Below are 9127 nucleotides of genomic sequence, written 5' to 3' on the forward strand. Positions count from 1 at the left end.
CTGAATCTACTTAAAGCCTTATAAACAACTTGCTTACCCATACTGTATTGCAATATTAATTGTTAAAGATGGGTAAGAATGGAAACTTACTAAAATCAGTCTATACAGCCACAAGCAAAATCTCTAACAAAGTAAACAAAACATGAAAAATGTGTAAATAGCTTCTTACAGATAAGAGCTTCAAAGGACATGGCATTTTAATGGCAGTAAAAGGAGTTTGTATTAGATGACTTGCTGCCTTTTGATGTAGTTGTTATAAATGCAGAGTTTTGTAACTGTTTTGAGTTACCATAAAAGCAATGCCTTTTTGTAAGAATAGTGTGACCACTACCAACCTTGAAAGTCAGAAATTAGCTGTTCTCGTCTTCCGCAGCTACCTCAAGTGTTAGACTTGTGGCACGTTGTGGCCAATGTGCTTGAAGACAGCTCTGGTGGACATCAAGGGTGAATCTTATTCCATAAGTATTCAAAAATACTAAGTCTCATATTTTTAATTTTTTTAATGTGTTGTCTACTGAACCAGTTTCTATTTAATGTATTAAACCACTTTCTTGCTGTAATACTTCAGTGAAATAATTGATCTTCATGGAAAAACAGACAATAGGATTCTAAGTAGTATTAATATAGATACTGTTGGTGGACATACTCAGGTTTGGTTAAAACAATTCTTGTGCTAGAATTTCAATATTGAACAGTCTGAAAGAAAAGTAAAAAATGGAGCTCTGAAGGAGCTGGGAATAAAGCTGTATTTCAGATTACTAATAGGTCTAATGCATTTAATGTGGGGAAGGCCTGTATAGTAACCCCTTGAAGAATTCCCTGCAGCAAGGAGAAAAACTCCAGTTTCATGAAGGTGAAACTGCTGAACGTTAAGTAGCTAGCTAGCTTCTTACCTTGTGCAGATGAAAGAGTAGCCCTGGATTTAATGGAGGCCTAATTGCAAGCTAATAGTAGTATTTTCAAACAAATATTTAAATTCAAATATCAAGCTGTTACGAACAAAAGAGAAGGTTGATATAGGATGTGCATGAAGCAGGAGCTCGCCTTTGAGCTGTGCAGGGACTGTAGGCAGAAGGTAGTGAATTGCCACTATTTTGTAGTGGGGAACCCGTGCTTCGGTGTACCAGGGCTTGCTTCTAAATCATGTCAGTCTGCCTGATTAACCTCTTTGCCTGACAGAGACTGTCACTGCGGGTGGTATCTTTAATATATCCCAGTCATGGGAAGCTGCAGTGTAAGAAAACTTTTGTACTGGTCAGCGTTTTGTGAAAGATGTGTCGTAAGGTTTTCATCTTGGGAGGGGAGGTAAGGAAGAGGAAAAAAGTGCAGCTCTATCTCCCTGGTGAACAGAGACTGGGGCCAAGGGAAAGGAGGAGACATCAACTAGCTGTTCTTCCCAGCAAGTTAACTTGGCAGTCGGTTGAAGTACCAAGCACCTGAGGAAGAAAGAGGAGAAGAGTTTATTACTAGATTTGATTTGAAGCCTTGATGTTCCAGCCAGTTTGGGTAGACATCAGCAGCCTTGGTGTGTACCTGCTGCAAAACTTTTAATGTGAACTGTAATTGAGTTACTGCTGTTCTACATGACAGGGACTGACTGCATGGGTCGGGGAAAATGTTCACCTAGTAGGGGATGCCTGGGAAAGGTATTGGATTTGGATAAGGAATAACGATGCCTCGCAAAATATACTCTCCCAGTCATCAGCGATTTGAGGTTTGGAGTATTGTTAGTCAGAGGTGGACATAACTGAGGCAAAACTACTCAACTGGCAGTGGCTGTGCCCTGGAGTTCCTGTTCTGCAGGTGAGCTTTAGCACATCAGGTGTGTTCGTTTTCATTTGAAGTGAATAGCTGAAACACCGTGCAAACTAAACTACTTTTTTAGTCAATTGAAATAATTAGTTTTGTAAGATGGTATGTCGTAATTAAGCAATCCTTAGAATGTAATAAAAGATTTTCTTCAAGCATGTGTTAAAGTGCAGGAAGCCTAATGAAGTGCCTATACACACAGGTGTTCAGTTGCTTGGTTTGTGGGTTTTTTCCTCTCCCATTTATGACCAGTGACAACATACTCCCCTAAGCAAGGAATGATGAGGCAGTCAAGTGTTTTTTCCCCCTGAAGAACAGGGAACGGAGGAGTAAAGTCAGTCAGGTGTGGTGGATGATATGAGGCCAGTGTACATTTTTGCTCACAAAAATAAAATCTGAAAGACAGACCTTACTGAGAATTTCTTGACAGTATTTTTTTACCTGACTCCAAATTTCTTGTGTTAAAATAGAAGAAACTTTACAGATGTCTACAAAGACAGAGGGAATGGTGTGTGAGCAATAGATACACAGTGATGGGGATAGTTTATTGCTAATGCAGAGTTGTGGTCTTTTGTGTCCCCAGGGCAGATAATTTCTGGAATGCTGTCTTTGGTTTCACAGGTAGTAATTGGCTCCTTGGCTCTAGGAAAGCAGAAATTCAAAGTGCAGGAAGAGAGCCTGAGGTGCTGTGTATTAAACTCTCCACCATTTCTGGTAATTCAGTTTCCTTAAGGGAATTTCAGTAAGTTGTTTCCCCCCCTGCCTTTCTTCTGAACTTGTATCATGCTCCGGACTAAAATGATCTTGTTTGGTCTCCATTTGCACCGAAGTTGAAAAACACTGTGGGGGGCCTTGTGTGTGTTCCTGTTTCCTACAGTTTCTGTCTCCTGCTGTAGCTGCTGCTGCTTGGAATCTTCACCAGTCTGTCCTTTCCTTCCCAGTGGTGGCTGATTTCTGCAAATGTCGAGGGGCAACATGTAGAGGGAAGTGAGAAGGTATCTGAATGGGTACAGCCTGAATAAAAGACTTCACTGCAAATAACATGAAACTACTATTTGTATTGTTTTTATACTTCACCCAGATTCTGAGAGAGCGTGCATGCCAGTAGTTTTATGTGTGTATATATGTCTGTGTATATATATGTGTGTGTGTGTATGCATGTGTATGTATAAACTTATTGAGAAGGAGATTAATACATATGAATTTGAGAACAGTGTTTATCAGTGTACTGTGATACAAAGTACCCTGTTTTAGTGGTAAAGTCTTCTCATTATTCATGCCCCATTTAAACAGAAAAGATATATTGGTTGGGGGAAAGAGCCAGTAGTGCCTCTTGTTTTGAGCATCACGTGAGAGAGGTGATGTACCGTTGTTGCACTATGCTAACTTTATTATGCATTTAAGCACTGCTTGCAGAAGATCTGGGTCGGCAGAGCTGTCAGTAGCTTTGGGAGCAAGCCATGCCCTCAGCACTCTGGAATTTCAGGCTGTAGAGAGAACGGAGTAGTGTTCATTGAAAAATAACACCATACCTGAGGGACAAAACCAGGACTTGGGTGTCCTTATTCCTATGAGCTAGCAGTATAAAAGCTCTTTCCTCTTCTTTTTCCACGCTTTTGACCTTTCCTGCACTAGGTGGCATCAAATCTTTTCACCGAAAAGAGCCATACCAGGTATTGGATGTGTCCTGATCTTGTGGCTTGGCTGGGTCTACTCACTGTGGCTGAGGACTGTTCATGGTCCTTGGAAAGCTGGCTGATGATGGAAAGCCCAAAGCTGCTTCCTGGCTGGCAGTCTTCAGCAGCAATTTTCAGTCTTCACTAGCTGCTTTCCCCTTTTCTCTGAACTAATCATCTAACTTGTTCAGGGGAATAGCAAGTATGCTTCTAATGTTTTCCATATATTCACTTTTAATTTACCGTGATCCCAAAGGTAAGCAAGCTGCAGTGTTCCTATTGATGATCTTACACAGCTTGCAGTGTTGTTGTCGTACTAGAAGGGACAAAAAGAGAAGAAAAGAAGCTAAATCTAGTGAAACTTGCAGCTGGGGGATGCTGGATGGTGCCCTCACTGCTGTCACAAGACTAATGTACCCTTCACCCTCCCGGTCTCACCGGCATGTCCTCAACCTGTCATTACTATGGCAGGTCTATTGCAGTTTGGACCATGCCTGTGACCGGTGTCTGCAGTGATCAGACATGATTACCTCTGACACCTGCCATTTCCTTTCCTCTGAGAGCAATTGTGGCCATGACCTCTTATCAGACAGGGTCCTTAAAAATACCAATTCACTTGGAGCAAATCAATTTCAAAGAAAATGGGTTTAAAGCAGCTCCTTGGTGTTCTTGGAAGGAAACTAATGCCAGTACAGCACAGCTGTCTGACAGACAATCTCCCTGACAGCTTGATAGTACGCTTCTTTAAAAAAGGAAAACAAGAAAAACCTCTTTATCTGCCCCCCACCCTGACTGAAGAGCTGCTGCCTCCATCAGTGCAGGGCCTTGTGAGGCGGCACCATTAAACAAACGTTCTCCCAGATCAGGGGAAGCCTGGATCTGCCTTAATGGTATGTGAATGTAGCACAGCGAAACATGCTGAACAATAAGCACTCGTGGCTTTCGATAGCCTTGGATGACTCACATCAAACCATCCAATTTCCTTCTGTAGCAGAGTAATAGGTCTAGTAAGTAAAAAGGAAGCTGTAGATGTCATGTTCAGTTGGAGAGAGTGAAGAGGAGGCCAGTGTGAGTGATCCAAGGTCTGGAAAACCTGACCTTGGAGGAGAGAGAAAAACACTGGAGCTGTTTAGGTTGGAGAAGAGGTGGCTGAGGGCAGACACAGTTTAAAAAAGGCTGTTAGGAAGAGGGTTAAGGAACAATCTGTTCTTCGTGTTTGTGGCAGATAAGATGAGGAGCGCTGGGCTTAAACAGTAACCTCTCTGCGGTTAGGTGTTAGGAAGAGCTTTTCGTGCTAAGGACTGCAAAGCACTGGGGCAGCTTGGCTGGGATACTGCTGGGTCTTCCCTGCAGAGGCCTTTAGGAACAGGGTAGAGGGGAGGTGGGTTAGACTTCGCCAGTTTCCCTTCAGCCCTGTTTTTCTGTGTTTAACTGCAGCGAGGAACTATTTTCTTGCTGGTGGTGGTGAGGCAATCCCCCATGTTCCTTTGCTCCCTTTATGAGACGTGGGGAATGTTCTTAGCTGTGGGGGTGGATTTGTCCCCATCCTTCAGACAAAGCCTGTAGCACAGGTGCATCTTCATGTTCCTGGGGCTGAGAGGCTCCTGAGAATCCTCCTGATGAAACTGTGTTTATTGCATCCTGGGCTAGCTTTCTTTTCTAGAACTGGTGTGGCTGAAGACAGCTTGGCCTCCATGGTTATGTCTATGCTCATCATTAAAAGTCAGGGATAGGTTTGCATTGACCCTTCTTTGGGCCACCTTCCTCCACGGCAGATATGTCTTGGAGAAAGCTGGTTAGAGCAGTCCAAAACAGAAAGGCAGTGATCTAAAAAGTAATTAGGGTGGGCAGTGAGAGGTCCTCAGCTTGATTGGGTTTAGCAGAGCAGGTGTTCATTAGATCTCACTTCTGCCCTGAAGCACATACCTCCTTGTTCAAAAATGCTTCCTTGTTCCTACTGCCCACTGCCTCCCTCAAATTTTCAGCCCTTTGACAGCAGAAATTAAATTCCTTCAAGTCCCCTGGGACTGCTGCTCTCAAACCCAGTCTGCACTCCCTCATTATAGAGGATTTAAAGGGAGAGAGAACCGTTGTGCTGTAAAAAGAAAATAATGCAGAAAAAATGGAGGAGACTAGGCTGGAACTACAGCTGGATGACCCTTCGGTTTAGCAGCATTGTATTTGGTTGCATTATCCAAATGTTTTACTGAAGTCTTTCCTGCTTTCCCAGCTCACGTTCCTCTGCTGTCCTTCACTGTGGGGAAGCTGTGACCTTGTCAGAGTGCAGCTGGCTCTGCCCGAGCACTCTGCCTCTGCCGTCAGCTCTCCCTGGCCACGTACCCCTCCGGGCAGCACGGCTGCTGGCTTCAGGTTTCCCTTGTTCAAGTAGTGTACCTGGCAGCAGAGCATGGGCATGTTGCATGCAAGCAAGAGCAGGGGCAGGGAGATCATGCCATCATTTTCTATCACCCAACAGTCCAAAAGCTGAGAGGTTTGCCTCCCCTTTTATACAGTTTATATTGCATTGCCCTGTATTATCCATTTGCTGTCTCATTGATTCGCATACTTCACACAGGCTAACGTGGCTTCCTACATGTCTACCCATTTACATTCCTCTGAGAAGTGCAAGTCGGTTGGAAGTATCCTGGTTTTACTAGTCCCTGCCTGTAATTGCACAACTTCATCACTATTGTCAGTGTTGGCACAGCTTCTCACACTAGATCTGTAGTTATCTGCATTTAAGGATTCTCACCAGCTGACGTGCCCACTGGGGGAGTTAAAGCAGCCCAAACCTGCTGGAGCAGTGTGACTTCATGTTTAACGTTCTGAAGTACCTTATAATTACCTCACCCATTAAATTAGTACACAGACACAACTTTATTTGAGGGTCTTACCTATTTTCAGAGTTAATTTTCCTCCGCATTCACCACCTTTTCATGTCCTCTTTCAATCTGAACAAGTCTGTATCTGACCATTCTGAGGAATTTTACCCATTTCAAGAGGGACGGGGGATGCAGGACTTGGTGGTGGCTGGTTAGTAGGGAGTTGGCCAAGCCTGGAGCTTTCTAGCAGCTTCAGGCCATTACTCCTGCCCCAAGCGTGAGGTAACACCAAGTCTATGGCAACGGTTCCTTGGAATAAGTAGAACTGTTTTGCTTTTCATCTGAATGCAGCCTGGAAAGTTAACAAAGTATTTGGTAGATAGAAGCCAGGCTGCGGAGAACAGTTTTGACAGTCCCAGCCTGCATCTTGTAGGAGGTGTGTGCCATCGAACCAATTCTGTTCACAGCACCAGCCTGCTGGGAAGGCAGCCATCCCGCAGGTCCTGCATGCCGGGGTCCCACACCTCCTGCATGCAAAGGTCCCACATGCCCTGCAGGCCAGGGTGAAGCCACCGAGCAGCGTTGTGGCTGCGTGCCGCTCTCCTGGGCACCTTCAGGACCTGGAAGTGCATCCTGAAGGAATGGGGTAGGCTGTGAAGAGAGAGTCTCTGACCCCAAGAGTAGAGTTGAGATGAGATGATGCTGAGTGACTCAAAACACAACACTGCCCAGATGAATTTTTAATCTGTTAGCAAATATAAGTGTTCAAACTGATTAAGGCCAGAAGCAGTGAAGTTTTGACACTTGCCACCTTCTTTGCATCTTTTTGTCTTGTTCAAATATCTGAAACCCTGACTGAATTAAAGACTGAGCGTCTGGTCACATTCCAGAGACAGATTTTCATCAGCAACTGCCTTTTCTTGGTATTATACTTTTGTCTCATGCATAGAGATGTGTACATGTACATGCTGAGCAAATGGACTATCTTTGGGAGTGATAATGAAAATAAACCAAATGCCCCAAGTTCACGCAGCTGCTAGGCAGCAATTGAAAAAGAAGAGACATATCTTGTCCCCTTGTTTGCGGTATTTGAACAGCACTCAAGTGTAACACACAGCTATACCTGCTCCAGGAAAATTCCCCTACAGCACACCTAAACTTCTGTGGCCACGGACACACCAGTTGATGAAGTGCCCATGGGACCTCTCTCCGGCTCTGAGGCTGACTGGCGTGGGATTGCCTGTGCCCATGCTGTTATACCCTCTTACCCTCCAAACTGGAGGGGACATGGTTGAGAAATCATGCCCTATCAAACGTTGCCTTCTGCAATGAAATGACTAGCTCAGAGAACAAGGGGAGAGCAGTGCATATTGTTTATTTCGACTTTACCACGGCGTTCGACGTTGTCTCCCATAGCACCCTCACAGAGAAAGGGATGAAGTGTGGGCTGGGTAAGTGGATCGTGAGGTAGATTCAAAACTGGCTGAACAGTCGGGCGCAAGGGATTGTGATCAGCAGCACAAAGTCCAGCTGGAGGCCAGTCGCTAGTGGGGTACCCAAGGGGTCCATACTGAGGCCAATACTGTTTAACATCTTTGTTAATGACCTGGATGGCAGAGTGCACCCTTAGCAAGTTTGCTGATGACACAAAACTGGGAGGAGCAGTTGATAAAGGAGATGGTTGTGCTGCCAGCCAGAGGGATCTCTACAGGCTGGAGAAATGGGCTGACAGGAACCTCATGAAGATCAGCAATGCAAAACGCGAAGTCCTGCACCTGGGGAGGAACAGCCCCGTTCACCAGTACACTGACTGGAAAGCAGCTCTGCAGAAAAGACTGGGGCTCCTGTTGGACAGCAAACTGGCCATGAGCTAGCCATGTGCCCTTGCAGCAAAGACCAACAGCCCTCCAGGCTGCATTAGGCAGAGGGTCACCAGCAGGTCGAGGGAGCTGATCCTTCCCCTCTGTTCAGCACTGGTGAGGCACATCTGGGATGCTGGGTCCAGTGCTGGGCTCTCCAGTATAAGAGAGATGTGGGCTTACTGTAGTGAGTCCAGTGTAGGGCCATGAAGATGATGAAGGGACTGCAGCACCTCTCCTTTAAGGAGAGGCTTAGAGACCTGGGAATTTCCTACTGGACCAAGAAAGGTTAGCTTGAAGTGTGAGAGTCTCACACTTCTGATGTCTGTAATGTTACGTTTCACAGAATGAAAGGTTCCAAAACGAGACACAGAAGAATTACTTGCAATTAAACAATTATTTTAAACATATTCTTAGGGGGTTTTTTGTCTACTTAGAGACCTTGTTTCCTTCTCCAAACTTCCAGATTTTTGGATGAGCATTTTCCCTGTTTTTATTGCACTTAAACAGGAGGGATAGAAAGGCTGCAGCTTGGATGGTAATTGCTCTCCCGGGCTATGTTTTTGATTTATATTCCAGCTGCTGGGTCATAAGGAACAGTTTGAATTGCAGAACAGAGAGAGGGATTCCCAAGGGAGGTGTCAGCTCTACTTTTCCATCAGATGAGGGACTGAATGGGGCACTTGAGGGAGCTATTCACCTTCCCATGGAAGCGGTGAGGAGAGGTAATATCCACCAGCCTCTAGAAAAAGGGACTAAATGAAAAGAATAAATTTTAAAAGAAGTGACAATCATTTGTGTTAAGGAAAACCAGTGCTATTATAACTCTGCAAATAGAATAATTTGAAAGACATAAAGTAAAGCTGTGCTGTGGGTAGATCTCTTGCTTATGCTGGAGTTAATACTGGAGTGAGCCTAAATATTACTGAGTTAAAATATATTCACTATAGATTTTGAAAGT

This window comes from Gavia stellata, chromosome 1 (genome assembly GCF_030936135.1).
Source record: "Gavia stellata isolate bGavSte3 chromosome 1, bGavSte3.hap2, whole genome shotgun sequence".
Classification (NCBI taxonomy): domain Eukaryota; kingdom Metazoa; phylum Chordata; class Aves; order Gaviiformes; family Gaviidae; genus Gavia; species Gavia stellata.